Source organism: Pectinophora gossypiella, unplaced genomic scaffold (assembly GCF_024362695.1).
Source record: "Pectinophora gossypiella unplaced genomic scaffold, ilPecGoss1.1 Pgos_53, whole genome shotgun sequence".
Lineage (NCBI taxonomy): Eukaryota > Metazoa > Arthropoda > Insecta > Lepidoptera > Gelechiidae > Pectinophora > Pectinophora gossypiella.
The window spans coordinates 301,525-309,279 of NW_026063263.1; the positions used below are offsets into that span (position 1 = coordinate 301,525).

The 7,755-nt window shown below is 38.3% G+C and overlaps 1 long non-coding RNA gene across 1 annotated transcript; it reads left to right on the plus strand.

Annotated features, from left to right (window-relative positions):
* Positions 1-4,357: 4,357 nt before the first annotated feature.
* LOC126381442 (uncharacterized) lies at positions 4,358-5,572 on the plus strand. Its single transcript, XR_007568819.1, has 3 exons — positions 4,358-4,506; positions 4,643-4,822; positions 5,299-5,572. It is a non-coding gene; the product is annotated as an uncharacterized LOC126381442 (long non-coding RNA).
* The last annotated feature ends 2,183 nt before the right edge of the window (positions 5,573-7,755 follow it).

Here is a 7,755-nt window from a genome sequence, read left to right on the forward strand (position 1 = left end):
GACTTACAAACTATCACCTTCTTAGCAGCTTTGAAACGTTTATGTGCAAGGCGTGGAACTCCCAAGCACATTTATTCTGATAACGGCACGAACTTCAAAGGAGCCGCAAGGATTTTACAGGAAGAATTCTTACATTATAAAACAATGTCATCGCCGGAATTCATCAAAGCCATTACCGATCAGCAAATAGAATGGCACTTTACTTGCCCTTACTGGCCCTCGGCAGCTGGAATATCGGAGGCGGCTGTGAAGTCGATGAAATTCCACCTAAAAAGAGTCTTGGGGGAACAGAAACTGGACTTTGAACAATTCTCTACTCTGCTTGCTCAAATAGAGGCATGTATGAATAGCAGACCTCTATGCCCGCTAACTGAAAATGTAGAAGATCTAGACATTCTAACCCCTGGTCAATTTCTTACTGGGACTCCGATGATGTCATTGCCACAAGCACCCTGCAGCGAAGACAAAGTCGCTTTATGCCACAAGTGGAAGATTGTCGAACAAATGCACCAACAAATCTGGAAACGTTGGTCTAGAGAGTACTTACACCAACTCCAGACACGCAGCAAATGGCTTAAACCTAAGGAGAACATCGAAATCGGTGACTTGGTTCTGGTAAAGGAAGATAATTTACCACCAGGACAATAGGCTATGGCTCGAATAACGGACGTACATCCCGGAGCAGACAGATACGTCAGAGTCGTAACTCTCAAAACGAAGAACAACGTTCTGAAAAGGCCCATTACCAAACTATTTCCACTTCCAAAACAAGAATTTTCACATGTGGTTAGTAACGACAATCAAAACAGTAAGCCATGTCAACCAACTACGGAACGCAAACAAGCTACCGGTGCGGGTAAACTGAGCCACTACGTCACACTCATTACGTTAGCACTAGTGACGCTGTTATCAACTACGAAGGCAAGCGTAATACCTACTACGTCATTCAACATGACACCCATCGATGACAGCAAACCAGTTTATTTCGATGCAACCGGAAACCTACAACTTATTCACGACGAATGGACTTTACTTGTATACTACAACTTGACCACTTTTTGGCAAGGATCTACAAAAATAAAAAACTACATCGAAAACTTGGACAAACTATGTCAGAGAACAGAACAGCAGCCGTGTGAGCCAGTTATTGCGCAATTGAAACACGAGTTACAACAACTAACTGACTATAACGAATTATTGCTAGATCATCACCTAAGCCGAAAGAAACGGGGTTATTTCAACGGAGTTGGCAACCTAGCGCGAACTCTTTTCGGAGTTCTAGATGAGGACTTTGCATCTAAATACGAACAGGATATCTCCAAGATTCAGATGAACGAAAATTATCTATTACAATTGATAAAAAACCAAACAAGTATAGTAGAGACGGAAAATAGCATTGTCAAAGCTAACGAAAACTTTATGCAACAACAGTTTACAACAATAAACAACTACATCACTAAGGCCAATGCTACACTATCTAAAATTGTATATAAAGTAGAGCTGATGTCCACAATGAACGAGATTAACGCAGCATCATTAACAGCAAGCTTACTCCTGAGTAATCTGAAACGAACACAAGATTTGCTCATTGATACATTGTTGAATATCCACAATGGACATCTTAATATCCACTTACTGACGCCTAAACAACTTATACATGAACTACATATGATAGCTGCTAGAATATCCACGCGCCTTTCGATACCTGTGAAAAACATTGAAGCGAACATAAAGGAAATATACAAAGTGATTTATGTAAAGGCACGCATCACGCGATCATATCTACTACTAGAAATACACATCCCGCTTACTAGTGTTGATGAGTATCAACTATATCGCACCATACCTATACCAATCACTCAACGAAATGGACAAACATTGTTAGTGCGATCAACCTCAACACATATTGCAGTAAACCTACATAAGGATACATACACATCTATAAATCAAGAAGATATAAATCAATGCGTACAACTGAATGAACGAAGCCTTATTTGTAACATGAACTTCCCTATTTTCAACATAAACAGTGCACTTGCACCTTGCGAAGCACAAATGTTCGGACAGAAATCGAAACTACATTGCATAATGAATAAAGGTCAATGCAATGAAAGCTGGATCAAATTACACCAAGACAATCGCTGGCTGTATATATGTTGTAAACAATGCCACGCGCGAGTTATGTGTGAAAATACTATCACAAGCGTAAACATTGACAAGATTGGAATCCTTGATTTAAGAGAAGGATGTGTCTTACAGAAAAAAGATGCTGCTCTCTATGCTTTCAATCACTTTGGAAGCAAACTGAATGTGAAAGCTGACATCCAGGAAATACCGGATGTATACATACACATGGACGACGAAATGCATTTTAACTACAGCACGCCTGAACTCTTACCCATCATAAACCACAGTCACGTACATGATGAACTGGATCGGTTAATTGCAAAACAGAAGGAAAAGGAGAACTTACCTAACCTGAATATCTCTTCTCATGATCTTCATCAGTTCGTCCTGCTCTATTTAGTGGTGGGAGGAGCTTGCGCTGCAGTTATCATCGCCATAGCAAGAAGATACATACGGAATAAAAAGAAACAAACAGCTAGAACTACTGGAGACAAAGACACAACACACCAGCTGTTCAGGCTTCGTGTTGGAAAGAAAATACTTTTAAGCTTCAATGTACTTATACTTTATTATTTTAATTTTACAAAAAATATGTATGACGTGCGGTCTCCAAGCCAAATGGAATGTGGCGAATGACCCTTGGTGGGGGCGACGTCAATCAACTTGCGTATTGCCCGCGCGCCTCTTCTCAGACCCCTCATCGTCCATGCTTGGACATCTTCCCGGCCTTGAAAGAGCTAGCTTTCAACTTCTGGTTCATCCTCAAGAGGTAGTCGCACGACGTTATGAATAGCTCGACGTATAGTCCCTCTTGCAGTATAAATGTCAGCAACTCGACATATTTTGTCAGATCCAGTTAGCAATCGAGTGATACGTCCCAGACGCCAACGTTGAGGAGGTAGGTTGTCTTCCTTAATAATTACCATGTCTCCATCTTTGGGTTCGGTATTAGTGCATTTCCATTTAGAACGCTGCTGTAATTCTGCAATAAATTCTTTGCGCCATCTTTCCCAGAATTCTTTACGTATTCTCTCGATGGTATGGTAGCTGGTTTTACTCTCTTCCGCTGCTAGAGTGGGCACCGACATCAGTGGTCGCCCGATCAGGAAGTGCCCGGGAGTTAAAGGGCTTAAATCAAGAGGATCAGATGACAAGGGTGAAAGTGGACGTGAATTAAGGATCGCCTCTATCTGTGTGAACAACGTGGTTAATTCCTCAAAGGTAAGAGAAGCGTTCCCTGCTATTCTTTTCATATGAAATTTAGCTGCTTTGACGCCAGCCTCCCAAATACCCCCGAAATGGGGCGAATAAGCCGGATTGAACCGAAATGTAATTTTTTCGGAACTAGCAAAATCTAAGACGGAGTCACGACTGGAGCGCAAAACTTTACCCAGTTCATTATTGGCACCGACAAAATTGGTGCCGTTATCGCATAAAATGACATTCGGCCTACCTCTTCGCGACACAAACCTGCGCAAACATAAAATAAAAGCTTGAGTGCTGAGGTCACTGACGACCTCTAAGTGCACTGCTCGAGTATTAAGGCAGACGAACAAGCAAAGATAGCATTTCAAAATACGATTACCTCTACCTTTCTTACTAGAAATTAGGAATGGTCCCGCGAAATCAGTTCCCGTCGAATAAAATGGAAAAGTAGGTTGTGTTCTAACTGCAGGTAAGCTACCCATCTGTGGTTGCAAGGTCTTCCCACGGTAGCGAGTGCAGATAACGCATTTTTTAACAACTGCACGAGCCAAGTCTCTGCCTCCAATAGGCCAATATTCCTCGCGAAAAGAGGACAGGAGTAGCTGTGGGCCTGCATGAAATAAACGATTATGCTCATGACGTAATAATAATTTAGTGAAATCATGTTTAGAGCTTAATAAAACAGGGGGCCTACCGGCTAATTCGCCGAACTTCGGCGACTTGAAAACGATTCAGATAAATCGAAGTTCGGCGTTTGGTACCGGGTAATTTCCGATGTTCATTGCAATCTGGATGAAAATCAATCCATAGATAATAATAGACATATTAGAGGGGTGCATGATTGAACGAATGACTTTTGGTCTTGCGTTCTGTTGAGACATTTGGTAAACATTTAATATTTTATATCATTATGAAATTAAAAAATACAGACTAATTTTGTATGTTATTTTTATTAATTGATAATATTTTAGTTAATCACTTTGTAAAGTCTTAGAAATGTTTAAAACAAAAGGAAATGCAACGACGGATTTTTCTTTTGCAACTGAAGTAATGAAACGCAAAAAAAAAGAAAAATGACGTTATGTTATATCAGCTGACATACTTGAATTCGCGCCGAATGCAACAGTTTTATCTTCTCAGAATTTATACAATAACAACAATAACGAAAGAAATGTAAGTAAATTATTTATTAATCTAGTAGTAGTAAGAAACAAGTCAAGAAAGAATAGTCACATAATGAACCTATTCATTGTTCAACAACTTAAATAGTTTGTTGGAAACTTGTAAATGTATCTTTTTGTTTTTCTAGATCACCGATTTACTACCTACTAGATCTAGAGAGTCGGAGGCTAGACATGGAGGAGCGACTTGTTTCAGCAGTTAACAAGCTGGCTGGCTACAGCTGCTGAAGCTAATAGCAAGGCCGCGGATATGCAAACAGAGTTGCTTCGGCTGCTGCTGGAGGAAGCTAGGTGAAGACCAATATAAGGTAATTTACTCAAACTTATTAAAAATTGTATGGAATTGGAGCAAATAGGAGAAGTTTATAAGGATCACGACACTTAGTGGTCTGTCCTTACTGCCTACCCCGCCAGGGATGTAGCATAAAGATTGTATGTATGTTATATACCCAAATTTACCTCCTTGATCAGCAGGCCAAAAATAAATATCCTTATACCTTTGTATGTGCTACTTTATTACATTCCAAAATATTTTCTTTACATTGTATTTCATTCCATTAGAGTCAGCTAGTGTTCCTAAACTTTTAATTCATGAAGGATTACTTTACAAAATTTCTGCCTTGCCGGGATCACCCAAATAAATAAAGTAATAACTAAAGGATTATAACTAGTCTATAAAGACTATTACTAATGTACACGATAGACGTCATAAAAACTTTGTCATATTGTGACTGTTTATATTTCGCATGTATTTTATATGAATTAATGGATTTATTTATTACAGGTTAAAGAATAGCAGCATGACGATTCTCAAGAACGAAGACACTAGAGAAACTAAGTTAAAATACTTAAGTAAAAACATATGTATTCAATAAACTTGTATGTAAATATTTAAGCTAAAGTATAAGTACTCCATTTATGTTATTTAAGTGAAGTTGTATTTAATTTAAATACTTAAGTTTGGTCATGTTATTTAAGTGAGTTTGTCTAGGGGTAACATTAAAGTACATTAAAGACAAAGCAACTAGATATCATTTTACCAAGAACTATTTTGAAACAAAAATAATATAGCATCACACTTCTATTCCCGAAGGGGTAGGCAGAGGTGTATAGTATATGTATGCAACTAGATATCATTTTACCAAGAACTATTTTGAAACAAAAATAATATAGCATCACGCTTCTATTCCCGAAGGGGTAGGCCTCTGCCTACCTCTACCTCTGTATACACCTCTGTGTATAGTATATGTATACACCCACTCCTTGCCAACTACTATCTAATAAAAAGATTTGTATAGGTGTATTGATGAAGATGTGGGATGCAATTAACTTATATTTCCATATTATAGTAAGAATTGGGAACAATGTTATATTTGTAGTATGTTCTAATTGATTACATTTCTTCGATCCACCCGATACATATTACAAATAGTCTAGTCAAATAACGCCCCGCAAGCTTGTATTTATACAAAATAAATGGATTTATTTATTACAAGTTAAAGATAGATGGATAAACTACTTTATTAAGCACAATGGGCACAGGATTAGAGAAATGTATCTACTTGAGAGATAGGTTGGTTTTTGAGAGGGGTGCAATGAAACAAATCTATACTTATAATAAATCTGTAGAGAGGTCAATTCTGTACATTAAATATTTTTTCAAAATAACTATCAGGGGATGATAAGTGGTCGATACTGATGCCAAAAATGCAATCAGTAAAATTTTTGTCTGTCTGTCTGTCTGTCTGTCTGTCTGTATGTTCCTTATAGAAACAAAAACTACTGGACGGATTTTAATGAAACTTGGTACAATTATTCTTCACACTCTTGGACAGGTTATAGTATACTTTTCATCACGCTACAATCAATAGGAGCAGAGTAGTGAAGGGAAATCCTTTTGTATGAAAAATCTAAACCACTCAAGTTAGACGTTTGAAATTTGGCATGCAGGTACCTTAGATACCGTAGAGGTACACTAAGAAAGGAATTCCCGAAATTCCCACGGGAACGGGAATTAGCGGGAAAATACTTTTGTATGAAAAATGTAAACCACTCAAGTTAGACGTTTGAAATTTGTCATGCAGGTACCTTAGATACCGTAGAGGTACACTAAGAAAGGAATTCCCGAAATTCCCACGGGAACGGGAATTAGCGGGAAAATACTTTTGTATGAAAAATGTAAACCACTCAAGTTAGACGTTTGAAATTTGTCATGCAGGTACCTTAGGTACCGAGGAGGTGCATTAAGACAGGAATTCCCGAAATTCCCACGAGAACGGGAATTAGCGGGAAAATCCTTTTGTATGAAAAATCTAAGCCACTCAAGTTAGACGTTTGAAATTTGTCATGCAGGTACCTTAGGTACCGTGGAGGTTCACTAAGAAAGGCATTCCCGAAATTCCCACGGGAACGGGAATTAACGGGAAAATCCTTTTGTATGAAAAATCTAAACCATTCAAGTTACATGTTTGAAATTTGGCTCGCAGGTACCTTAGATACCGTAGAGGTGCACTAAGAAAGGAATTCCCGAAATTCTCATGGGAACGGGAATTAGCGGGAAAATCCTTTTGTATGAAAAATCTAAACCACTCAAGTTAGACGTTTGAAATTTGGCATGCAGGTACTTTAGTAAACTTAAAGCTTAGTTGCAACAGGATATTACAAAATTCCCACGGGAACGGTAGTTAGCGGGAAAAAACATTTGTATGAAAAAAATCAAATCTAAATAAAAGGAGAAACTGACTGACTCAGTGACTGACATATCAACGCACAGCCTGAACGGCTAAACGTAGGCATTTGAAATTTGGAAGGGACATAGCTTAGGTACCGTAGAGGTACACTAAGAAAGGAATTCCCGGAATTCCCACGGGAACGGAAATTAGCGGGAAAATCCTTTTGTATGAAAAATCTAAACCGCTTAAGTTAGACGCTTGAAATTTGGCATGCAGGTACCTTAGTTAACTTAAAGCTTAGTTGCAACAGGTTATTGCAAAATTCCCACGGAAACGGGAGTTAACGGGAAAAAAACATTTGTATGAAAAAATCGAAACCGCGTAAGATAGATGTTTTCAATTCAATTAAATTATTTATTGCATTCCATGTAGTACAATGGGGTGTTACATAGGCATAGGAACTAAAACATGGACCCTGTAGGGCACAGCATAGTTGAAGGGAAGAGAGGAAGTGTGTATTAAAATTAAAACTCAATGAACAATCAATTAAAAAAAAAATCAATTCAATC